Genomic DNA, 27,198 nt, shown 5'->3' on the forward strand with positions numbered 1-27,198 from the left:
TTCTTACTTGATCTTACTTGATCTAAACAGAAGAGCTAATGTTCAAGTGAATAATAGTCTTACTTGAATAATAAAAACAAAGAGTCACAGTCTCTCAATCAACTCCCAGATCTGAGACAGTTTACAGACCCAGGAAGCCTTAAATTAAAGGAAGACCTAGTCTGTTTTGAGGATGGGTCCTGTTACACTGGCAAAAATGTGTATTGTTAAGGTTTCCTCCTAGGTTTCCCCAAAGAGACCAATGACTTTTTACCATGGTGACTATACATATGGGAAAAGGAAATGATAATGCATCTCAGTGTTACAAGACAGGAGTTCAAAACTGACAATAATTCTAGGACACACAAACATCACTCTTCCACCAATTATAGTAGGGACTACAGAAGTTATGGTGACCCATGGAATTGGAATTCAGGTCCACGTCACAGTGGGTCTAGTGGCTCCCCAAACTTATTCTGTAGTTATTTCCTCAGTTCTGTAAGGCATAATTTGAGTAGAAATTCACAGTGACTGATAGAATACTCACAGTGGTTTCTTAACTTGTTGAGTGGGGGTTATTCTTAGAGTAAAGACCATATGGAAGTCACTAGAACTGCCTCCACCTAGCTAAACAGTAAATCAAAACAAAATCACATTTCTATACAGATTATAGAGACTAGTGCCACCCTCAAGAGCTTGAAGCATACAGGGGTACTGAGTTCCACCATATCTCCTTTCAACTTTCCTATTTAGCCCTAAAAGAAGATATTTAAATCTTTGATGATGGCAGTGGATTGTCATAAACTTAACCAGCAAGTGACTCCTGGTTAAGTCACTGTTACAGAAATGTTATGATTGTTTGAGTCAGTCAACACATCTATGGGGATCTAAGAGCTATGTATAGCTCTTGATCTGAATAATGCTACTTTTCTTTTTACCTGTGAGTAAAGACAACTTCCAACCCTTCTTTTCCAACTGGAAAAGCCAGCAAAATGCCTTCACTATCCATCTCATTGGTGTACTAACTCTCCAACCATGAAGCATACTGTAGTTTTTATGGACTTGATTGCTTTCCCTTCCACAAGACATCACATTGGTGCATTATATACATGGTAACATGCTAAATAGTACTAGTGTTCAAGAAGTAGCAACTACTGTAGACTTTATGAAAAAGCATTTATGTGTCACAGGCTGGGATATAAATCTAACAACACTCAGCAGCCTTCCAAATTGGTGAAATTTCTAGGCATTCAGTGCGTGTGAGATATGTCAAGATATCATTTCTAAGGTTAAGGGTAAATTGTTGTATTTGGTCTCTACTACAACCATAAAAGTGATACAATCCCTGGTTGAACTCTTTTGATTTTGGAGGTTACATATTCCCTCATTTGAATGTGTTACTCTGGTCCACTTACTGGGGGACCCAAAAAGTTGCTAGACTTGATTGGGAAATAGAACAAATTGAATTCCTGTGATAGGTCAAGTCATTTGTGCAAACTGCTCTACCACTTGGACCATATGATCCAGCAGAATCACTTGTGCTGGAAGTTTCAGTAGCAAACAGAGATGATATGGGAGCCTCTGACAAGCTTCTATAGAAAAATCACAACACAGACCCTTATGATTTTGGAGCAAACCATGCCATCCTCTTCAGATACTCTCCTTTTGAGACAAAGCTGTTGACCTGCTACAGGGCCATAGTAGAGACCAAGTGCTTAAGCATGTGTCCCCAAGTTACCATGAGATCTGAGTTGCCTGTCATATATTAGGTGTTATCTAACCCAACAAGCCGTAAAAGTGGGTATACACATTAGCACTGTCATCAAATTGAATTGGTATATACAAGATAAATTTCAAGTTTCAAGCAGTATTTGAAGGCACAAGTAAGGTACAAGGAGAAGTGCCCCAAATGCCCACAGAATCCACACCTGCCACATTACTTTCTTACCCAGCCCAATTATCTCTTTTATAGCTAAAGGGTTATTAGAATTTCCCTACAATCCTTTGACTCAGGATGAGAAAAATCAGACCTGTTTTACAGAATTGTGTGCGTTGTACAGAAGTACCACCAAAAACTGGACACCTGAAACACTTCATTTCCATTTCTGAGACATCCCTATAGGATTTGAAGCCAAATCCTCACAGTAAGCAGAATTTTAGACAGGGTAACTTGTTGACTTAGCTTGGAAGGTGAAATAGCAGGAGGCAGATTTATATACATTGGCTATGGATAGTCATTTACCTGGATGGTCAGGGTCTTGGAAATAATGTGATTGGGAAGTTGGTTACAAAGAGGTCTGGGAGAAAGCTATATAGACAGACATTTCTGAATGGACAAAAATATGAAAATATATGTGTCCCATGTGAATGCTTACCAGAGGGTGATACCATTAGAGGAGGATTTTAATAATTATGTGGCTAGCAAGACCTGTATTTGTGGATACCAGTTGGGCTTTTTCCATAGACATTCTTGCCATTGCCCCATGGCTCAAGAACAAAATGGCTATTGTAGTAGGGATGGATGTTATTGTTGGGATAAAAACATGGACTTCTACTCACCAAGACAGCCTAGCTAAAGTTACAACTGTGTGCACAATTGTAGAGACAAACACTCTATCCCTTCTGTGGCATCATTCCCCAAGGTGATAGCCTTTCAAATTCATTGTGGAAAGGGCAGCATTTTATTCCAACTGCAATATTAATAAGCCATGTATATAGATTTCCATTCTTGCATGGATTGTTTCTGCCCAAACTATCATTTATGGACTTGTATAATGACTTATCCACCTTCATAGCATTATGCACAGAATAGATCATAGAACTAAATTCATGGCAAATGAAGTAAAAGAATGGGCATATACTCATGGAATTCACTGTTATTACCATGTTTTGCATCATTCTGCAGCTGGACTGATGGAATGGTGGCAAGGCCTTTTTAAGATTCAAATATGTTGCCAACTGTGTGGCAATAAACTGCTGGGCTTGGACAATATTCTGTAGGAGACTTATATGCTCTAAGCCTATGTATACTCTATGGTGTTATATCTCCCATTGCTAGCAATAAAGGAGCAGAAATAGGAGTAATATTATTCACTATTACCATTAGTTATGCATTAGAAAACATTCTGCTTCCTTTACTCAAGACCTTAAGCTGTACTTGTTGGTGTATAGGTCTTAGGTAAAAAAGGATGATTGTTTCCCCCAGTGAACAAAAGAATAATTCCATTTACCTGGAATGTAAGATTTACCTTGACACTTTGGCCTCCTCATACCTCTGCATTAAAAGGCAAAGAAGGGAATTAGTACTATACTGGCTAGGGTTATTGGTTCCAATTACCAAAGGGAAATAGGACTGCTACTACCCTTAGGAGATAAAGAAGAGCTTTGTGGAATAGGGAGATCCCTTAGGATATCTGTTAGTACTATCATGTCTGGTGATTAAAGTTAATGGAAAACTGCAACAACCCAATCCAGACAGGGCCACTGATGTCCTAGAAACTGAGAATGAAGCTTTGTCTTAAAATTGGGTAGACTGCAATACTAGTAGTCAATAAGAGGGAGGGTAAAGGCTTTGTGATGTTTGGAGTTTTCATTGCACTTTTTATTTCTTTTTCTGGAGTAATACAAATGTTCTAAGAATGATCAGGTAATGAATGCACAGCTACATGATATTGTGAACCATGGATTGTATATGTTGGATGGATTCTATGGTGTGCAAAGATATCTCAATAAAAATATATTTAATAATATTTACCAAATAATGAGAATGTAGAATGGATAGCTACTATGATTTATATGCAAAATATAAGAGGTATGTCCTCAGGAGGGGCAGTGGGTAACCTTATATTTTTAATTTGTACCACTGTCAAGGTCTTTTAACAAATGTATTTTCTTGATATTAAAGCTAGTCATACATTAGAAATCTTTAAGAGCTGCTTTAATACTGCTGACCCAAATGCAATTGGCATAGAATTCCACTCTTTTGCTAGGCATCTGTCTAGTTTGCTAGCAGCTGGAATGCAATATATCAGAAACAGAATGGCTTTTAAAAAGGGGAATTTAATAAGCTGCTAGTTTACAGTTCTAAGGCCAAGTAAATGTCCCAATTAAAACAAGTCTGTAGAAATGTCCAATCAAAGGTATCCATCCAGGGAAAGATACCCTAGTTCAAGAAGGCTGATGAAGTTCAGGGTTTCTGTCTCAAGTGAGAAGGCACATGGTGAACTCAGTCAGAATTCCTCACTCAGCTGGAAGGGCACATGGTGAACATGGCCATCATCTGCTAGCTTTCTCTTCTGGCTTTCAGTTTCATAAAGCTCCCCAGGATGCATTTTCCTTTTTCATCTCAAAAGGCCACTGGCTTGTGGACTCTTTGTTTTGTGGTGCTGCAACATTCTTTGCTCTCTCTGAATCTCTTTTATTCTCCAAAATTTTTCCTCTTTTATAGGACTCCAGAAACTTACCAAGACCCACCCAAATGGGTAGAGACATGTCATCACCTAATCCAGTTTAACAACAACACTTAATCAAGTCACATCTCCAAGGAGATGATCTGATTACAGTTTCAAACATACAATATTGAATAGGAGTTATTCTGTCTTTATGAAGTGGGATTTAGATTAAAACATGGCTTTTCTAATGGACCTATATCCTTTCAAACCAGCACAGCATTCCTCCATTGATATGAAATGGGATATGTTTTATTCCCTAATCCCTGCAGTATTTGTCCAGATGGAAAATTTCAAGGTCATTTTGGTTCTAGATGCTTTGCAAAACTGTGTAAGTTTGGAGCAAGTGCTAGGGGTTATTGTTCTCTTCAGGCATGAGGGCTGGCGCCAGTCTCTTTATGGCCAAAGAGATCTTTAGTCCAAGATACCCTTGAAGTATTTGTCTGGTGGCTTAATGTGCTTTAATAATTTCATTTTTTCTCTAGAGAAGGACATATACCTAAAAATTCTATATTAAAGTCCCTTTGGGTATATGGGGATGAAGGGGAAAAATTCAATTTCCTCATTTGGGGAATTCCTGATATTATTGCAAGCAGTGTGGACAAACAAATCAATAGGCCAACCTTCAATCTTCAGGTTTGCCCTTAGGAAACTTTTCCTTGCAAAGGAGAAGCAAAGCCTACTTAAAATTAGGCATAAGAGTCACACACACAGAACCTCTTTTGTTGCTCAGATGTGGCCTCTGTCTCAGCTGACAGAGGAAGCAAACTTCCTGCCCTCATCCCCATCTGTTTGTGACATGACTCCCAGGGGCATAAACTCACTGGCAATTTGGGAAAGAAATCCTAGGCTGAGCTGGGACTCAGCATCAAGGGATTGAGAAAACCTTCTCCACTGAAAAGGGGAAGAGAGAAATGAGACAAAATAAAGTGCTAGCGGCTAAGAGATTTCAAACAGAGCTGAGAGATTTTCCTGGAATTTATTTGTATGCACTATATAGCTATCCCCTTTTTAATTTATGGTGTATTAGGATGGCTAGAGGGAAGTACCTGAAAGTGTACAGCTATGTTCCAGTAGTCATGTTTCTTGAAGATGATTGCATAATGATATAGCTTTTGCAATGTGACCGTATGATTGTGAAAACCTTGTATCTGATGCTCCTTTTATCTAGGGTATGGACAGAAGAATAAAAATATAGATAAGAAATGAATAATGGGGGAACAAAGGGTAAAATAAATTGAGTAGATTGGAACACTAGCAGTCAAAGAGAAGGAGGGGTAAGGGGCATGGCATACATGAGTTTTTTCTTTTTTTTTCTTTTGCCGGAGTGATGCAAATGTTCAAAACATGATCATGATGATGAATACACAACTATGTGATGACATTGTGAGCCACTGATAACAACCATGTCAATACTTTATGTCAAGGATATTTGTATGTTTGTTTGTTATTTAAAATAAAAATATTTTTTTAATTCTACTGAGTTCCCCAAATCATGAAAATCTCTAAGTATTGAATGTATCAAAAGCATAAAAATATAGGATAATAGTATCCATTGAAACTGTGGCCTGCACACACAAAAATATAGAATGAAGCTTTGGTTCACCCCCCTTGGCAAATACTATGTACAGCTGAGGTGTTTGGTGAGAGCAAAGAAAATGTGGAATGCATAGTAGAAGAAGGCACTCATAAACACTATCAACAAGCATATGACCAGTTACACAAATGAAGTCTGCAATATGAATATTGCCATTATGAATTTCTTGCTTTTGTAATGTTTGTATATATATATAAAACATGTCTCTGTTTTCTGCCCTGTCATCCTGTTATCATATAAGTTTTGTTAACTTTTTATTATATTAAGTTACATTATACGAAGTTTAAGTGTGAATGTCAACAGGGACTCAAATCCTCTTTTGGGGAATGAGTTACTGTGCTTTCTTGTTCTACACAGGACAGTGGAATTATGTTAGGTGAATGTTGACTATCATATTTAGAGAATATCTGTGCTTTAAGGAGATGTATGCATATCAAGTTGACAAGGGGTGAAATGTGATGGTTAACTTCTTGCATCAAGTTGGCTAAGTCATGGTGTTTATTATTCAAGCAATCACTGTTACTAGAAGATTTTGTGGATTTAAATCATGAGCCAGTTGATTGCACTGATAGCTGATTATATCTACAACCAACAAATGAGATTTTCTTTAGCCATAAGAGAAGTCTCCCCCAATCAGGTGAAGGTCTTCAATGGAGAACTCAGACTTCAGCAGTGAGAAAAAGGAATTTCTATTTACACTTCAGTCAGGCAGATCCTCCGGGGGAATTCATCAAAACCTACAAATATGGTATGATTCTTCTGGGTTTCACTGTGATAAATTATACACTAGCTCCTATTATAAATGAACACAGTAAGCAGGAATAGAAAATTAATGAGAATTGAATCACATGCTGCTGTGAGACTGAATACTCTATATTCATAATGGTGTATCAGATCAAGGAATCTGAGAATGACAGCAATAAGTAAATGAAATGAGAAACAACAGAAGCATTTATAGTTTTCTTTCTGAAAATGTTTCCCACCACAGGTGACCCACCCTAACCTCACCCAGTTCCTTCCACTCCATGATCTAAAATCATGAGTAACTAAAAAATAAATAGCCCACACCCTATAAAGTGTAATCAGTTGATTTAGAGCTTGGAAGTCTGACTTTTAGTACTCGCATGTCACTAGACCTCATCTGTGTATCTGAAGATGTGTTTTAACCTCCTTGCCTCTTTCACACCAACTATGTACCAAGAAAAGGAAAACACACTGGCTCAGAGAGCTACTGTGAGGTTAGTACTGGAGCCACATAAAGCACTTGGAATAACTCTTCTCCATGTTTTTTTTTTCCTCCACTTTTTCAAACAAGCCTAGGTTTAGTTTTTTTTAATATACAGGAAACTTTATTTTTTAAAGGATACGTCATATAAGATACAGTTTACATTTTCTCAGACATACATAATCTATCCTTAATATAAAATTCACTCAATTGGTAAATTACACTGAAATATAAAGGGAATGCACAGTTGCGTATTTAAAATGATTGTTTAACTATACCAATGTGACAGTCAAATTAATCAAGGCATTGAATATTTTTTAAAACAGCATTTTACAGCCAATTTTATGTAGTAAACTGAGGGAAATTCTGATATGAAATAATTTGAGTCAAAGCAAAAACTAGGACATTGTCCTCCTGACATAGCTCACCTCAGGTTTCTGAAATTTACCCAAAGTGTCCACTGTCACCATCTGATGACTTATGAATGTAGTAACATCTTACTTACCCAGGGGATAAAGAATTGCTTGGCCCTATAGCTCCAGGATCTACTCCTTTCTGGGACTGTGTCTCTGCTCTGAAACTCTGCAGAGTGCAAATGCCACAATTTCTCTTCTCAGTGGGATTTTGTTTAGTGGCTCCTTTCCTCTTACATCACAGGATTTGATTTGTTACATGGGAATCAGGGCTTGGGACAAAAGCACAAATTCACATTTAGTTAGATGGTCATTCATATTTTAAAACTTCAACTTCTGTGTGTGAGACTAAAGCAAAAATGTTTATTTGGTATAAAATTTATACTTTGACTAACACAGTTCCTAATATAACTTATATGGACAAGTTAATTGAATACCATAAGTACCTGGAACCTTGAATAGGGCATGAGATTTTGTAGGTTTGTTCAGTGTGATGCCCTGATAAATTCCAGAGAGATTTAAACAGTGAATAAAAAAGCACTTACAAAGTTCCCTTGGGGGAATGGCAAGAAAGGGGGAAAGTTCAACTTTCCTATTTGAAGAATTCCTGATATTCTCACAAGCAGTGGAGAGAACCAAACCAATAGGCTGAGCCCTCAATCTTGGGGTCTGTTCATATGAAACTTATCCCTGCAAAGGATAGGCTAAGCCTACTTAAAATTAGGCCTAAGAGTCACCTCCAGAAATCTCTTTTTGTTACTCAGATGTGGTCTTACTCTCTCAGCCAACATGGCAAGCAAACTCACTGCCCTCCCCCTCTCTACATGGGTCATGACTTCTAGGGGTGTAAACCTCCCTGGCAACATGGAACAGAAATCCCAGAATGAGCTGGGACTCAGCATCAAGGGATTGAGGAAACCTCAACAAAAAGGGGGAAGAGAGAAATGAGACAAAATAAAGTGTCAGTGGCTGAGAGATTTCAGAGTTGAGACATTATCCTGGAGGTTATTCATACATTATATAGATATCCTTTTTTATTTTAAGGTGTTATTACAGAGGATAGAGGGAAGTGACTGAAACCACAGAGCTGTGTTCCAGTAACCAGGTTTCTTGAAGATGATTGTATGATATAGCTTTCACAATGTGATTATGTGTTTGTGAAACCTTATATCTGATGCTCCTTTTATCTATGCTATGAACAGATGACTAAACATATGGATTAAAAATAAATAAATGGGGGAAAATGTTAAAATAAATTGAGTAGATTGAAATACTAGTGATCAATGAAAGGGAGTGGTAAGGGGTATAGAAAAATAGGGTGACAAAGGTTAAAATACATTGGATAGATGGAAATACACTGAGAGGAACAGGTAAGGGATATGGTATGTATGAATTTTGTCTTTCCTCTTTTTATTTTCTTTTTTCTGGAGTGATACAAATGTTCTAAGAAATGATCATGGTGTTGAATATACAACTATGTGATGATATTCTGAGTCATTGATTATATACCAAGAATGGAATGTTCATATGTTAAGAATGTTCACGTCTATATGTTGTTATGTTTTGTCAATAAAAATATATTTTTTTAATTTACTATCATGCAGGACCCCACATCTGCAGCTCTTGGAACTGTCTCATAGAATCTTGGAATGCATCTTCTATAAACTCAAACTGGGCCACTGAATGCACAAACTAGACAGAGTGAGAGGAGCCTAGGGGCCAATCTGACTCAAGAACTCTGAGGAAAGACCAAGAAATCTTGGAAATTGACTTAAAGTACAATAAACACCATTCATGTTTCACAGCTATCTCTTTGCAGATGTTGGGTCATCTCACTGTGCCAAATGCTGGGGAAAACACATGATATTGAGTTTTCAGTAGGTAGATTAGGAGGAGCTAGAGATTTGGAGCAAAAGACCAACAGATTTTAATCCTACTGCCCTCAATGGCTTGGGTGTTCTGGTAGTTAAGTTCAGGTGTCAACTTGGCCAGGTGACGGTGCCTAGTTGTTGCTGCAGACATGAGCCAATGGTATGTGAAGCTCATCTGTCACTGATTACATATGTAGTCAGCTAGGAGGCATGCCTGCCTCAATGAATGATCTTTGATTTAATTGGCTGGATGCTTAAATGAGAGCGCTCAACATAGCACAAGCCAAGCAGCTCAGCATACCTCATCTCAGCACTCACAGCTCAGCCCAGGCCTTTGGAGATGCAGAAAGGAATCACCCTGGGGAAAGTTGTTGGAACCCAGAGGCCTGGAGAGAAGCTCAGCAGAGATTGCCCTGTCTCTTCCCATGTAAGAAAGAACCTCAATTGAAAGTTAGCAGCCTTTCCTCTGAAGAACTATATTTTTAACTAAATAAATCCCCTTTTATTAAAAGCCAATCTATCTCTGCTGTGCCACCTTCTGGCAGTTTTGGTAGACTAGAACAGTTGTGTTACCTGAGAATATCACGTCACTGGTCTGAAACAGCTCTTATTTGTATTTTAATTTAATTAGTAAATTTGGACTTAATTTGTATTTCTGATTCTTATTTTATACCACTTTACAACATAGCTATACAGACCACAATGTGCTTTTGTTTTCAGTTCTATAAGCATCCCCACAAAGAAAAAGTATGAATACTCTCCTTTCTCAAAACAGGAATCCTAGGCTTAAAAGCACAGGCCCTGGCCCCCACAGCAGTGCGGGGCACACTTAGGACAAGTGCTCTCCCCAACAGCCCTGCCCTGTCCACAGATGATGCAGCAGAATGTTACACATCCATATGTGCCCTCCTATGGGTCTTCAGGGATGGGCTGCCCACCCAGCACATGGGCAGAACATGCAGAATCCACAGCCACACAGTCCATGCTGGACTCCCGTCCTGCCATCCCTCCCCTTTGGGCCTCATGCACACATGCCTGGGGTCTCACTGTGGCGTCTACTAACCCTCCCTCTGGGGCTGCCTACACTGATAACTCTGTAGGCCACTCCCTCCTTTGTCCCAGCCCTGATGTCTGCTTCCTCATCGGTGAGAACCAGGTTCCTGAAGTCACTGAAAAATCTAGGAATCCACCAGATTACCAACCCCTTGGGTCTAGGCCCAGAAGGGGAGCCCATAAAGTGGCAGAGCAGCATATGTGCAGGATACCCAGGAGGGCCCATGTTCTGCACATGCACGATAAACCCAGGACTACATTGACCATCACCCTTCTGATTCACTTCTTCAAATGCCTGCTTGTTAATAAAGTCTACCTAGTACAAAAGCATGGGAGAGGGTTGTTCTGTAAGTGCTGGCATTTCTAGTGCCTTTCCATGCTTGTGAGTTGTACTTGGGCTATGTCATTATAACTAAGTGCAATGCACAGTCCTTTATTGGATCCTATTTGAGAAAATAATCCCATAAGATGTGTCTGACTGTGGTAGTTCGAGTATGAATGAGGTAATAAAAAGTTTACTTAGTTTTACATATGCCTACTGAAGTGCTAAGGATTGAAATCTTACTGGTTTATACATTATTTTAAAAGAAATATGAGAAAGCAGATACACCTAACTGAAACTGTTCAATATAAATAATTGTATGTGGTTGTGCATTTTTATGCTTCTCTTATTCCATATTATTGAGAATTAATTTTTTTAAAAAAAAGAAAGAAGTAAAATGAATCTGGGTGTACTGGAAAAACTGTGCTTTCTAGAAACAAAAACAGAAGGAATATTTCAATTATTTGTGAATATGGATGGGAAATTTAGTTAAAATACCAGAAAACAGAATCCAGTAATGCAATATGAAATGATATCTCTGCTTAGCAGAATTTGTTTTAAAAATGAAGAAAAATGATGAAGGGACCAAATCTTCCACTCTTCATTTCAAAGAATGAGACATAGACTGTGAGTGGGCACCATGAACATTGTCTTGTTTCAAGTGGAAGTGGACTGAGATGGTCTAGAAGATAATAATTATTCAAAGCCATTCTTTGGTTACTTCATTTATTCACCAGCATGTGCCAAACACTGACACCCTGCAGACACCATTCTATGTCATGGAGAATCGACGCACAGTTCTTGCCAATTCTAATTTGAGAACCAAGACAGATAATCCAAGAGAAGAACCATATATTGTGTGATCTCACTTCCATGAAATAACCAGAATCAGACTGAAAGTAGATTATAGGTTGCGAAGTATTGCTTAATGGATGCACAGTTTGAGATGATGATCATGTTGGGATAGTGGATACTGGTGTTGGTAGCACAATATTGAGAACATCATTAATCCTCTGAATTGCATACTTGCAAGTAGTTAAAGGGGGATGTTTACATTGTGTATATGCTACTACAATAAAAATTTTTTTCAAATAGAAATGGAGGGTGGTGCAACCATAGCTCAATGGCAGAATTCTAGCCTGCCATGTTGGAGCTGGGTTTAATTCTGAGAGCCTGCCCATGCCAAAAAAAAAAAATGAAATTAAAGTATAATAATTATCAATAATTATCTGAGACAACAGGCATAATCCAGGACTGTCCAGACAAAGTGGGATATTTGGTCATCCTAGGCATGCAGGGCCTTTGGCTAATCCTTTGTCCACTGCCTCACCCACAATAAGAACTGGGACAGTTCTCATATTTGGAATATTCAGAGGCCTCATCTCAGGGAGCATATCAGTACCTATTGCAGAGGTTCATCAAAGGGCTATTATAAGGATCAGTGATGTAACACATTAGGCACTGAGAACAGTATGTTCTCATGCTGTTGTATGTATGCAAAGGCATACATTCATGAATATTTATTGCACCAAAAAATCAGCAAGCATCCAAGAAATCAAATTTGTCAATAAGTATTTAAATTTAGTTACCTTCATGCTTTGGATGATGGATATAGCTGTTAAAAGGATTGGTAGATCTAGGAGTGTGTTACGCCCATTTGTCTAGGGAGTGCTTCTTATGTCCTTGTACTGGCATGAGTGACACCACCTCCTTTCACTCCCAAAAGGACCCTGGCTTGGATTTTTCATGAGATTTTGCCTATAGGGCTATATGTATGGGTACTGAATTTTTTCTTAGAAAATGTAATTTCATAATTGAGCTGTATAATAATTTAAGTAAAAAGTAAAATCTAGGGGCGGGCCGCGGTGGCTCAGCGGGCAAAGTGCTTGCCTGCTATGCCGGAGGACCTCGGTTCGATTCCCGGCCCCAGCCCATGTAACAAATACGGAGAAACAGAATACAATAAAAAACAAGAAAATGTTTCCCTTTCTTCCTTCCTTCCTTCCTTCTATCCTTCCTTCCTTCTCTCTGTCTTAAAAAAAAAAAAAAAAAAAAAAAAAAAAAAAGTAAAATCTAAACATGTGCAAGACATAGAATGCATGATCAGACATGGGCTTATGCTTACATGTAAATTATACATCCATGGAAGGAGACACAAGAAATTGATAAGTGATGTCTGAGAGTGAAGTAGAGTTGAAGGTCCTAGTAGTGGAATAGGAAGGAGACTTACCATTAATTGTGCATTCTTTTCAACAGCTTCATTTGTTTGTTTAGCCATAAGTTAAATTTTCACAGAATATATGATATATAGCAATAATAATAATAATAATAATAATAATAATAATAATAAAGATTATGGGGAAGTTCTGCAACAGAAGTTGGAAGTACTGACCTTTCTCATGCTCTTGCCCCTCTGTAGTCCCCACTGTAAATCCTCCTTCAGTTTATTCACAGTCAGTTGACCATGGCTGGGTTCCCCCTGATGCATTAGATCTGCCTTGCTTCAGTTGCTGCAAAGTGGCCTTTGTGGCAAGACTCAGAACTTTCCTGCAGGATATGAAATGTGCAACTGGTGACAAAGAGTTTGGAGAAATTAGATCTCTCTGCAGAAAACTACTTGATAGTTCATTAACAAATTATATTTAGATTTATTACATGACCTAGAAATTTCACTTGAAAACAAAAATGGTAGAGGTATACAAACACTTTTACACAAATGCTCATAGCAACACTACTACAATTGCTAAAAGGTAGAAACAACTGATGAATGGATAAATAAAATGTGATGTATAAGTACAACAGAGTATTATTCAGCCATAAAAAGGAATGAAGTACTGATACATACTATAATGTGGCTGAAATTTGAAAACGTTATGCTAAGTGAAAGAAGTCAAACATAAAAGGCCACATATTATATGAATCAACTAACATGAAATACACAAAATAGTTAAATCTATAAGACAGAAAACAAAGTAGTGGTTGTGAGGGGTTGGGGGAGGGAAAAAGAGAAGGAAAGAAGAAATTGATCCATGGGTATCAGGACACTGTAGACAATACTCTATGCAGGGAGATAAAGGATGAGGAAGCATCTAGAGTTTGGAATAGAGTAACTACATGCACATTAGGAAGCCTGGGGCAGAGTCAGAATGAAGAAGAAGTCCAAGATTTATTGTTTAGCATGTGATGCATTATGTGAGGCCCTCAAGTCCCTGACAGTGAGCAGGTTATTGGCTTCTCCCTGGGCTCTGGGCAGGTCTTTAGGCTATCAGTCAGTTCCCTCCCCTGGAAGGGGCGTGGCTGCTGAGAAGTCACCACTGGCCATGCCTACCTGGAGCTGTTGTGCGCTGAGGTCACGTGACCAGTGGCTGTGTTCAGGGCACCACCCCATCCCCCTTCCCAGCTCCTAGTCTTCCCTCACCCTCTGTGGTGGGGTGTGTTTGCCACTACCCAAATGGGGGAAGACTACCGTCTGTCCAGTTTTGTCTCTACTGTCCTGACCCCTCCACCCACACCACTAGATCACTGGAAAAGTCTGATCATTGCAGAGAGGGAAGGGAATACTAAAATAACATTTTTTCTCCAACATAGGGATCTAAGTGTATTATTTGGGGATTTGTCAACTGGGTAGCAACCCATTCAGAAAGTAGAAGGGAGCTCAGCTGAGATAGTGGAAAAGTTATGCTTAAATAGTGAGGATGAGGAAGGAAGTGAAGACATGCTCTGATGGGCTGGCACTCCTTTTCTACTTTACCTAGGGGAGAGGATCTTCCACAGTGGAGTGGGAAGCAGCAGGTATACAGTGACTGATATGGTGGGCTCCTCCATTCTGATAGCTCTCTCTCCTGGACCACAACTGGTTTGTCACCAGTTGTTGCTTGTCTGCAATTCTGTAGGATATATTCCCTTGTTCCATTTTCTCAGAAAGCCCCTGGAGGTGAATTGTTTTTGTCTTCTGGAACATCCTTTCTCAAAAAGGGCCCCCAGTGGAGGCAACCATTTCATTTAACAGTAAGAATGGAGCTAACCTATCACTGCCCTGGGGGACAGTGTGACAAGAAACGACTGAAATGAGTACAATTGGCCAGGGTGATGCCAGTTGCCCTGCTCTTAGTGCCCTGAGTAAATGCCTGTGTTAGCAGACTAAAGGAAACATACATCATCTCAAAAGATGCTGAAAAAAGACCCATAAATGCAGAGAAAGCATTTAGCAAAATTTGATTTCCAGACCCTGCCCTGATCAAGATGGCAGGGAGAAAAGCTTCAGGGTTCTCTCCTCCCATAGAAAATCTGAACAATCAGTAAAAACTTGCAGAGATATCTTTCTCAAAGCCCAGAAAACATTTAAAAGATTCCAGTAACAGGATGAATGCTGAATGAAGAGGATGGCAACTTAAAAGTGGTAGGATCTCAGGGCACCCTGAATAGCCCCTCCCCAAACATTTCTCCACCTAATTCCTAGACTTAAGTTTTGTGGTAGCAGCATAACCCCACTGCATAAGCTTGGAACAAGTATTCTGTGCCAATCTTCTAGTGGCAGCCTGAGGGATTGAATAAGGGCACCTGACACAGACTCACTATTTCAGATCTTGCCCTGCATGTAGAAGGTAGTTCTCAGAACTCTTCTACAGAAAGCTGTAGGTGAATAGTCAATTTGTGGCTGCAGGGGCAAAGGACTGCTAGCTTCAGGACATACAATACAATGCTTGAGACCATAAGCACACTGTTTCCTAGGTTAGAGGGGACATTCATATCTTTGTAAATAGGGGACTTCCTTGGATCACAAGCTCATTCCCAAGATAAGAATAATGAACAGACAGGATAAGGGAAGCCCCTCAACTTTGGCCTTGAGCTATTCTCTAAATTCACTGTATAGATAAGCTCAAAGGGAACCACTAGAACAAGCTATTCCGCAAAGTCAAGGAAAGCTCTGTGATAACATGAGCTGATACATTTTAGATGGCTCAGAACCTAAATTCTAGCAATAAACACACTAAAATACCAAAATGTCCAGGTTTCAACAAACAATTACAAAACATACAAAGAAACAAGAAACAATGACCTAGGCAAAGGAGAAAATTAGAGCATTAGAAACCATCCATGAGGAGGACTGGACCTGGGACATACCAGATAAGATTTCAAGAAAACAGTTCTAAATTTGCTGAAAGAGCTGAAAAAAAGTATGGACAATGAACAAAGGAAATCAAGAAAACAACAGGTTAATATAAAGAGAACAACCATAGAGAGATGAAAGTTATGACAAGGAACCAAACACAACTGAAGAACACAATAACAGAAATTTTAAAATTCCATAGAGGTGTTCCAGAACAAATGGAGCTGGCAGAAGAAACAATCAATGAACTTGAAGATAAGGTAATTGAAATCATTCAGTCTGAGAAAAGAAAGAATGAAGAATGAAGAAAAGTGAACAGAGCCTGAGGAACCTATGAGACACCACAAAGCAAACCAATATACACATTGTGGAAGTCCATAAGAAGAAAACAGAAAGGGATAGAGAGACTATTCAAATAAATAATATCTGAAAACTTCACAAATTCAATGAATATATGAATATACACATCCAAGATGCTCAACAAATTCCAAACTGCATAATCCAAAATAGACTCATGCTGTGACATATTATAATCAAACTGCCAAATACAAAAGAAAAAGAGAATTCTGAAAGTTGCAAAACAAGCAATATGTCACATAAAAGGGAGCCTAAGTAAGATTAAGTGCCAGTTTCTCACTGGAAACCATGAAGCAAGAAGGCAATGGGATGACATATTTAACATTTTGAGAGCAAAAAAATTGCCAACCAAGAATTCTACATTTGGAAAAAATGTCCTTAAAAAAAGAGGGGGAGATTAAAACATTCCCACATAAGCAAAAGCAAAGGAATTCATCACCACTAGATGGCGCTATAAGAGATCCTACAGAAATGAAAACATACCAGACAATAGATTGAAGCTGTATCCAGAAATAAAATCTCCAGTAAGGGTAAAAACATAGCTAAGTATAAAAGCCAGTATTACTGTATTTTTGGTGTGTAACTATTTTTTACTTTCTACAGGATCTAAAAAGCAAATGCACAAAATTTAATGATAAATCATGATTTCAGACTTGTATAAACATGATCTATTACAAGAATTACAGAAAGACTGGAAGACAGAGAGGTAAAGGAATAGTTTGTGTATACTATTTAAGTTGAATTGAAACTAAAGCACATAAGATTGTTATACATTTAGGATGTTAAATTTAACATCCATGTTAACTATAAAAAATACACAGGAGAATACACAAGGCCATAATAGAGTCAAATTTAGAATGCAGGTATCTAGGGGCAAGGGGAATGGAGAGTTAATGCATAATGGGTATACAGTTTCTACCTGGGAGTTGGGAAGTTTTAGTAAGGGAAGGTGGTGAGGGTACCACAACATTGTGGAATGTGATTAATCCCACTGAATATGTTTGGGAGTGGTTAAGATGGCAAGTTTATATGCTAATGTTTCCACAATTTAATAAAAGAAATAGGAACTAAAGAGAGAGTAACAATTAAATTCAATATGTTGATCCTAGATGGGGTCTAACTAGATATGAGAAAAGGCTCAAAGGACATGTGAAAAAAATGGAACGTAGACTCTAAGCTTTGTATCAATATTAAATTTCTTGAACTTGCTAATTGTACTTCAGGTGGTTACATAAGTGAATACCCTTGCTCTTAGGAAATGCACATGTTGAGGAAATGGACAAATAAATAGGCAGCAGAGTGACAGAGATGGAGATAGATGAAGTTATAAAAAGAATGATACACAAATGTGGCAAAATGCTAAAATGAGAGGATCTGGATATATGGGGGATGGGATTAGTCAAAGTTCTCTCCATGGAATTTTTATATTTTGTAACTGTTCTGTAAATGTGAACATATTTCAAAATAAAACATTTTTTGAGTTAATATTCCTTCATGATAAAAACTCACAACAAAATAAGCAAAAGAAAGGAACTTCTCTAACCTGATAGAGGGCATTAAAAAAAAAAAACTCTATTCCAAATATCATATTTAATGCTGAGTGGCTGAATTTTTAACCTTAAGGTAAGGAGAAAAGTAAAGATGCACACTTTCAGCACTTCTATTCAACCTCATACTAAAATTCCTAGCCAGTGAAACAAGTAAGGGAAAAAAGTATACAGATTGGAAGAGAGGAAGTACTATCCTACCCAGTGAAATAGATAAAAGAAACAAAAAGCATACAGATTAGAAAAGAAAAGGTAAAACTCTATGCTTATAGATCATATTTAATGATGAGGAAAATACTAAGGAATCTTCCAAACAACTCCTGAAACTAATAAGTGAATTCACCAAAGTCAAAGCATTTGAGCTTAGTATTATTAAAAAGTGAATGGTACTTTGATACATTAACAAAGAATGAGCAGAAATACACATTTTAAAAACAAGTATAATTTACAAGAGGAGCAAAAGAAATCAAATATTTAAGTATTAATAGAACTAAATACATGTATGGTCAATATGTAGAAAACTACAAAACAATTTTAAAAGGAATTAAAGAAGATCTACATATATGGAGAGATATTTGTGTTCATGGTTTGTAAGATTCTGAATAAATCAAAATTAAAAACTTTCATTCTCTTAAAGGTACTGTTCAGTGAAAAGAGAAGCCACAGATCATGAGAAATTATTCGCAAATCACAAATTTGACAATGTATGTACATTCAGTACATATAAGGAACTCTCAAAACTCAATAGTAAGAAAATAAGCCATTCAATAAATGGACAAAAGATGTGAACACATACTTACAAAAGAAGCCAAATGGATAGCAAATAAGTACACAAAAAGATGTCCAACATCATTCTTTTTTAAAAGTACTTAACTGGGGGGTGCAAGAGTAGTTCAGTAGTAGAATTCTCACCTGCCAAGCTGGAGACCAGGGTTCAATTACTGGCTGAAACAAAACATGTACACAAAAGAAAAACCAAAACAAATAAAAAAATTCAACAAGTGCTGCTGCAATAACAGGATACTCAAATGGAAAAGAATGCAATGTGACCCCTACCATACAACATACAAAAAAAAGAAAAAAGTAAATAAAATCAAATTTTAAAAAAGTACTTAGCTAAAACAGACTTCCTTAAAGATCTGAAAAATTAACAAGTGAATTTTCAACAATATATCAAAATTTCAACAGCCCAAATTTGCAGAAAGGGAAAAGTCAATAACCAAAATTAATTGGAAAAATAACAGGCTCTGAATAGCCAAAAACAATTTGAGAAAGAACGAGGTTGGAGGACTAACATTTCCTGTCTCTAAAGCATACTACAAACTACAATGGTTAAAACAGCATGGAATTGGCACAAAGATAGACCAGTGGAATCAAACTTAAAGTTCAGAAATAGCCTCTTACATCTATGTCCAAATGTTTTTTGATATGGCTGCCAAGTCCACTCATATGGGAAAGACTAGTCTCTTCAACACACAGTGCTGGAAAAATTGGATATCTAAATGTGAAAGAATAAAAGAGCACCACTTTCTCACACTACATAAAAATATTAATTCAAAATGAATCAAAGGCTAAACATAAGAATCAGGACTACAAAACTCGAAGAAAATGTAAGGAAGTATCTTCAGGATCTTGTGTTAGGCAATGGTTTCTTAGACATTACATCCAAAGTACAATCAACAAAAGGAAAAGTAATTAAATCAAAATTAAAAACTTATGCACATCAAAAGACTTTGTCACAAAAATGAAAAGGCAGCCTACTTAATGAGAGAAAATATCTGGGAACTATATATCTGATAAAGATTTAAAATCCAGAATATATAAGGAAATCCTATAACTCAAAAATAAAAAGACAAACAACCCATTTCAAAAATGGGCAGGAGACTTGAATAGACATTTCTGCCAAGAAGATATATAGCCTTGCATATATCACCTTGTTAGTCAAGATGTAATGGACGGGGTGGAGGGAACTGCCTGAAAATGTAGAGCTGTGTTTCAGCAGCCATGTTTCTTGAAGCAGATTGTAGAATGATATAGCTTTCACAGTGTGACTGTGTGATTGTGAAAACCTTGTGTCTGATGATCTTTTTATCCACCTTATCAACAGATGAGTAAAACATATAGAATAAAGATGAAAAATAGGGGGAACAAATGTTAAAATAAATTTAGAGTGAAATGCTGGTGATCAGTGAGGGGGAAGGGGGTATGGTATGCACGAATTTTTTAATTTTCTTTTTAATTTCTTTTTCTGAATAGATGCAAATGTTCCAAGAAATGATCATGATGATAAGTATGCAACTATGTGATGATACTGTGAATTACTGATTATGTATGTAGAATGGAATGATCAAAAGTTATGAATGTTTGCATTTGTTTGATGTTTTTTTGGTATTTAAAAAAATTTTTTTAATTAAAAAAAACAATAACAGAAAACTAAGCATTGGAGAGGGTGTGGAGAAATAAGAACACTCATTTGTTGCTAATGGGAATATAAAATGGTGCAGCTGCCATAGAAGACAGTTTGGCAGTTTTTCAGGAAGCTAAACTGAGAATTATTATATGACCTGGAAATCCCACTACCAGGTATACCCAGAAGAATTGAAAGCAGGGACTCAAACATACTTGCATATCAATGTTCACAGTGACATTATTCACAACTGCCAAAAGATGGAAGCAGTCCAAGTGTCCATCAACCAATGAACTGTTAAACAAAATGGGTATACACACACGTGATGCAGTATTAGTCAACCATCAAAAGGCATGAAGCCCTGATGCACATGACAACATGGATGAAACTGAGGACACTATGCTGAGCGCAATAAGCCAGACACAAAAAAACAAATATTGTATGATCTTGCTGATACAAACAATTACAAACAAACTCACAGAGTTACAATCTAGATTATAGGTTACCAGGCAACCTAAATATAACATATAATCTATATCTAGATTATAACTTGTAATTTATACTAGATTATAACCTATATCTAGAGTATATATATCCTAGAATCTATATCTACAACTAACTTATAATCTATATCTAGATCATAAATCTATATCTAGATCTAGATTACCACAGATTGTGGTTACAGAATAAGGAGTTGATGCTCAATTTGTACAGAATTTCTACTTAGGTTGATTATAAAGGTTTGCAAATGGATGGTGATTGTAATCAAGAAGTCAGGATTTAAGGGATAATTATGGTTACTGAATCACTATATGTGGTAATTCCTTTTTGCTTTCTGGTGTACTGGAACACTCAGAGGGAAATAGCTGAAATCATTACCCAACTGACTTGATCCCTGATAAAGATTGTATAGCATTTATTTTGTGCCCTTCTGATTGTAAAAACCTTGTGACAAACCTTCACTTGGACCCATTTATCCAGTTTTCTGCTTTAGAGTCCTGTGATTTCAAAAGACAGCCCCTCATGTTCACTAATGTAGGGTCTTGGGACAGACCAGAAGTAACCTACCCAAAGTCCAAAGTTATCGTGATAACCAGAACTGAATCTAACCAAAATGGGCCCATCTGACATGTGCAGTAGCTTAGATTTCAACTTACAAGTCACCTATATTTCATTATAATACTAAAAATCATGCCCAGCATCATATTAAGACCACCATTTTCTTATATGTGTTCTGTGACTAAGCATGTAATCAATTCGTGCACGATGAATAATTAGACCACCTCTAATTACATCAGTTGGTGCCATGGCGCTCATTATCCTAAAACCTGCCTATTTTTTTGATAGTAAAAATCAGAAGTACTACAATCAACTTTTTCTCTCTTTGAAACCTACCATCTCAGAAATTGGTCATTTGCTGCATTGGGCAAAAGAATTCACTGCCTTAACCCAGTAACAGTGATGACGGTAGCATGTTATTGTGAGTGTGGTTAACAGCACTGAATTTTATAGGTGAACGTGGTTAAAAGGGGAAACTTTATGTTGTATACTCTACTAGAATAAAAATTAGAAGATGAAAGATAAGACTGTATAACACTGTGAACCATACTGTAGACCACAGACTATAGGTCATTGTACAAGTTCAAGCATGTTTGTTCATGAATTATAACAAATGTACAACTAATATAAGGTGTTAACAATAGGGTGAGATATGGAAAAATGCAGCTAATGTAAATGATGGACAATAGTTAATAGTACTATTTTAATAATCTTTCATCAATTCTAACAAAGGTAACTCCTGTTAAAAAAGAAGTACAATTACAAAAAAGTGCTATCATCAATTCTAACAAATGTTCCACACCAACGCAACGTTTTGGTGGTGGGATGGTATACTGGAATCCTGCACTTATGCATGATTGTTCTGTAAACTCACAACTTCTCTAATAAAAAAATGCAAAATAAAAACCATAAAGGAAGTGGCCTGGCTCTGAGTCACAGGTATTCAACTTAGAAGATGGCAGCTTTCCCAAGGAAAAGGAAATAATATTCTTCAAGCTGTGATCATCTATTATCAGACATTCCATCAAAAAATTAATTTTGGCTGTTTCTGAATATATATTTCCACCACCTAATAAAAAGCACATTTTACAAAGCAGTGACAAAAATGAAGAAGAGATGCATTGTTTTCAACAAGGCCACTTCATATCAAGTCTTATTTATACATAATTTCCAACAACTAAAAAAATAGATTGCCATCTATAAATCAGCATTCACCATTTAAATCTACAGTGTCCACTCTATTCTTTTACAGCAAAGATAAGTGGTGCCTCAATCCATTACAGAGAAAGCTGGTAAAAGAGAGAAGACCTACTTGTCTAAAAACTAACAATGAAGATAAACCTTTACCTAGTGTGATGAAAAAAGTACAGGTAAAACCTATCTGCTCCAAGGAGATGAACAAAAAAACACAGAAGAGTTTAACTGTTAAGTACCAACCAAATTATAACTGCATCAAGCCTGTGTCAAAGAATTCTAAAAGTTCCACACAAAATAGAGTGACCTCTAAGCCATTTGTGGAGAAAGACAATAACTGCCATTCAGCTACAAATAATCTGAACGCTCCTTGGGTTCTAAGCCAAAAAATAAAACTACAAGTTACACTCCAGGGTGGAGCAACATATTTTGTTAACAGAAAAAAATCCTCTTTTAAGAAATTGTCTCTGGAAAATAAATCATTACTGGAATTCACCCAAAAGAATAAATCAAGTGACTGAAGATTCTGATTTAGAGACTGTCATTGAAAGAAAACTTTTGTGACAAGGCAAGTGCCAGAGTGTTTGTTACTACGAAAGGAACTGAACATTGAGCTATTGAGTTCAAGAAGTAAAAATGAAGAAAAATTAATGAAGTATTCATCAGTTTCTTCAAGAGAATGTAAACTTGATGAAAGTAATCATTTTCCTTCAGAGGATTCTCCTAGTGAAAACCAGAAGACAGTTTCTCCTGAGTCCATTGTCTATCCCATCTTCAATGTGCCTTCAGTCAATACAAGAAGGTCTCTAGCTGAAGAACAAGTCTTCTGTGGGATCCATCATATCTACCAACTTCTTGAAACAGACCAATAAGCAGAAAAATACCAAAGACAGAAATAAAGAAAGTAAAGACCAGTTCATCAGAGATGTAGGTCAGAAATATTCTGGGGCTACTATGTATAAGTCTTGTGGCATGATCTATACAGCTTCTAACCCTAAAGATGAACTACAGCATGTTCAGCAGAGATTTCTGGAAGGAATTAAATATAAGAATTCACAAAGGGCATGCAATAAAAGGTGTTTCCTCCAACCCTTCTACTGATCCTCATGTGCTCCTCCAAACACCCAGTTCCCATCTCTAGAGGTATCCAACATTAACAGTTTCCCCTGTATATTTTCCAAAGATATACTCTGTATACATGAGCAAATATCATCACATGATTTTTAACCTTTTAATGGTGTATCTTGCTACACAGAAAATTAAAAATTTTTACATAAAAAAACATAAGAAAAGAGTAGTGTCACTGTCTTGCTTTATGCCCCATAGCAGCAATCTATTCATTATTGCTTTTGACCCTTAACACAAATGTCAACAGTTAGCATCTTCATATTACAAAAATGATTTTCACCTCACAGAACTCTGGAAAGTTTCCTGGGGACTAGAGATCACACTTTGAGAATTACTGGCTATTTAAACAATACTTTCACTGAAGGTGATTTTTAACTATTTCCACATTTATTGGTGCTCTTTCATAAAACTTACTAAAATACATGCACACACTGTGATACAAAATGAGGGCTAAACAACTCACCTGGAATTTATTCATTTCTGCTGCTCCAGGGAAAAGGTAGAAACTATGAAGTCAGAAAAGGGGAAGCTGACAGGAGTCATAGGACCTTATCTTGCAGCTCCAGAAACCACCTATGAGAAATTTCCATACAACATTTTTGCAAAGAAAAAACCTCTGGAAAAAAATATCTTTGACTTTTAATATGCAATTAAGAAGGGGCATGATGAATGTTCATCTGTCCATGGGTGACTCTGATGCAATCTTGATGAAACTGGGACATTTTTATTGAGTACATTAAAGTGTTTACTTCCTACTGGTTACTTTAAAAATTTTATCTGTGTATAGTACATAACACGAAAGAATTTAAAATTTAAACATCAAATAATAGATAAGTTAAGCAAGGCATATAATATATTCAATGATGGAACCCTACACTGGTATCACAAATGATATTGAAGAGAAATATTCACTGACATGGAATGATTTTGAGGTTACATGCCAGAACAATTTCTCCTGTTAATATATTAAATTTCACAAGGGGGCCAAGGTGGCTCAGCAGGCAAGAATACTTACCCGCCATGTCAGAGGATCCGGGTTCGATTCCTGGTGCCTGCCCATGTAAAAAAAAATTTTCACAAGGTTAGAAAGTCTTTTGAAAGCTCTCAACAATGAGATGCTTCTTCTCCCTAAACTGCAGTTTCTCAAAATCACTTTTACAAGAAGGTTGTTTTAACTTCAGTATGATAAACAACAGTGGACCTGGAGACTTCAGGTGTGCCTCAGCTTCCACAACTCAGGAACCTAGTGACTGTCTTAGTTTCAATTTCAATATTTTTAAAATGAGGAATTAAATAACTTTGAATATGCTTTCATGTACCATCCTGACATTATGTCTTTGCCACAAATCTAATACAGCGTTCTGGAATTCGCTGTCCCCTCAAACACTGACTTGGGCCTAGTGTAAAATTTAATTAGGCCTTAATGAACTCTCATGTGATCATCTACTCTGCTGACAGTGGCAAAAACCTAACTTCTACTAAAATAACAACTGGGCACCATAATCCCAATTTGGTGACTTCTTATTTGTTGCAAAAAACAACTACATGCCATGAACCTGAAATCCACATATGAGCAGAAACCAGCCTGAGGCTTTTACACAAAGATTAACAGGAAACCCAGACAGCAGCAGCCAGTCACTTTCATAACATGGAGCATGGATGAGTCCCAGGTTTCATCTTTAAAAAAAAGTCCTGTTTTTCCTCTCCAACCTTGGCCTGTACAGGTTCTCTAGTAAAACTTAATGCTGAGTGCTCAATTTGTGGTTTCAATTTACTTTGTTCTCTTTATCTGTCCTTTGAGACCAGGTTGGAGGATGAAGGAGGAAGGATGTTAACTTACCTTTTGACCCTGGGTTCTGAGGAGGTAAGATTAGGTCACTACACTCCATAATTCTCACCTGGTGGTGCTCAGGGATAAAGACTGTGCATTTTAGTGTGGAAAACGGGATGGACTATAGAATATGAAAAAGAAAATCTAAATCTCGATTATCTGCTTACTCGGTAATTCTGGACAAATCACTTTCTCCTTCTGAACTTTTACTTACTTTATTAAAATGGAGACAGTGACACCAATCCAAAGGATGGTTGTGTAGTTAAATGGGCCAACAATGAAGAAAATACTATACTTTGAAATAAGAGCAGCTCCCCTTTGAGAATTTATCACACTGTATATACTAACCTATTTAATACAGAGCATGAGGAAGGTTATGTGTTGGCGGTACATGGGATAAAACAGCCTCAATTAAAAGATGAGTATCTGAGGCTTGCACGTGGGCTTTGGCCTAAAGGCTCTCCGGCACTAAACCTGATGTCTAAGCAGCAGCACCCAGACTCACCGACCTGACATGACAGGTGGAGGGTCCACGCCCCGCGCAGCCTCTCCCTTTGCTCGCAGCTGCCTCAGGCCTTCACCTGTCCGCCCCCAGAGAATGAAGAGTCCCGACCCTCCCCAGACTCTGCCCCAGGCCTTTCCCAGGTAGTGTCGCCCCATTCCGTGACCTTCCCCTGACCCTGGCCCAAGGCCCTCCCCAGGCTGCACCCTAACCCTTTCCCGACCCTCTCCTGACCCCGGCATGAGGCCCTCCTCAAGTTGCACCCTAAACCTTTCTCAACCCTCTCCTGACCCCGGTGCGAGGCCCTCACCAGACCGCACCCAGACACCTTCCTCGACCCTCCCCTGACCCCGGCCCGAAGTCCTCCCAAGGCTGCACCCTAACCCTTTCCCGACTCTCTCCGGAACCCAGCCCAAGACCCTCCTCAGGCCGCACCGACGCCTTCCTCACCTTTCCCCTGACCCGCGATCTGACCCTTCCAGGACCCCTGGAGATGGTGGCGGCTCCCGAGGCCCGACTCCGTCCAGTCGCTGAGACCCCGCTGCCCCCTCCTTGGCCTGACGCCCGCAGAGCGACCTCGGACATACCTGCAGGCAGTCGGCCTCCCCTCGCGACCCGCGCCAAGCACTGGCCCTTCCTCTGCGCCACCGGGGAACACCGAGGCTCCGCCGCCCACTGTGGAGGCACAGCTGCGGACAGTCAGAGCACCGGGCAGTGGCTGCACATGCGCAGAGCGCACCTGGGGCAGGGCACACGCTATTTCGGTGACGTCACAGTGGTTGGCATGGGCGGGCCGGGTCCTGCTGAGGCGGGGTCTGTGGGAGGCGTGGGCCATTTGAGACCCACAGCGAGGACTGGGACCCACGGACGCCCCCCACCCGGGGCCTTGAAGACGGAAGCGTACCCTGAGGAGTTGCCGTGAATGTTGGTGGGTAATTTAAATAACCACCTGGAAATTGTCTGGTAGTTCAGCAAACAATAACACGCTCTGAGAGATGACTTTATCTTAGGAATTGGCCTTCAAAATTGTGCAAACGGTTACTTAGGGTGTGCCGTAAAATAGAAAATATGTATGAACTGGAGCAGAAATCAAGTGCCATACATACCACTTCCTAAAAGAAAACCAAGAAGCTTGATATTAGATGCACACCTTCT

The 27,198-nt window shown here is 38.2% G+C and overlaps 3 long non-coding RNA genes and 1 pseudogene across 19 annotated transcripts in view; 3 read left to right on the forward strand and 1 right to left on the reverse strand.

Annotated features, from left to right (window-relative positions):
- Positions 1 to 9,518, forward strand: part of LOC143661902 (uncharacterized) — a 110,469-nt gene extending 100,951 nt beyond the window's left edge. The window contains exon 3 of the long non-coding RNA XR_013164931.1: positions 9,267 to 9,518. This is a non-coding gene — a long non-coding RNA (uncharacterized LOC143661902). The remainder of the gene's footprint in view (positions 1 to 9,266) is intronic.
- Positions 1 to 26,740, reverse strand: part of LOC143661901 (uncharacterized) — a 123,885-nt gene extending 97,145 nt beyond the window's left edge. For 5 of the 7 annotated variants that reach the window (XR_013164926.1, XR_013164928.1, XR_013164924.1 and 2 more), the window contains exons 1-5: positions 26,631 to 26,740; positions 24,726 to 24,762; positions 24,174 to 24,283; positions 13,301 to 13,455; positions 7,755 to 7,934 (exon numbers count right to left, since the gene is read on the reverse strand). This is a non-coding gene — a long non-coding RNA (uncharacterized LOC143661901). Of the gene's footprint in view, positions 1 to 526; positions 603 to 7,754; positions 7,935 to 13,300; positions 13,478 to 24,173; positions 24,284 to 24,725; positions 24,763 to 26,630 lie in introns of all 7 variants that reach the window. The other 2 variants (XR_013164925.1, XR_013164930.1) reach the window with 2 other exon arrangements.
- On the forward strand, positions 22,344 to 23,683 carry LOC143662724 (N-acetyltransferase ESCO2 pseudogene; annotated as a pseudogene).
- Positions 26,741 to 26,840: 100 nt separating the features above from the next.
- The window catches only part of LOC143661903 (uncharacterized), a 115,427-nt gene continuing 115,069 nt past the window's right edge, over positions 26,841 to 27,198 (forward strand). For all 11 annotated transcript variants that reach the window (XR_013164938.1, XR_013164941.1, XR_013164940.1 and 8 more), the window contains exon 1: positions 26,841 to 26,971. This is a non-coding gene — a long non-coding RNA (uncharacterized LOC143661903). The remainder of the gene's footprint in view (positions 26,972 to 27,198) is intronic.

The sequence above is a fragment of the Tamandua tetradactyla genome, chromosome 18 (assembly GCF_023851605.1).
Source record: "Tamandua tetradactyla isolate mTamTet1 chromosome 18, mTamTet1.pri, whole genome shotgun sequence".
Taxonomy (NCBI): Eukaryota; Metazoa; Chordata; class Mammalia; order Pilosa; family Myrmecophagidae; genus Tamandua; species Tamandua tetradactyla.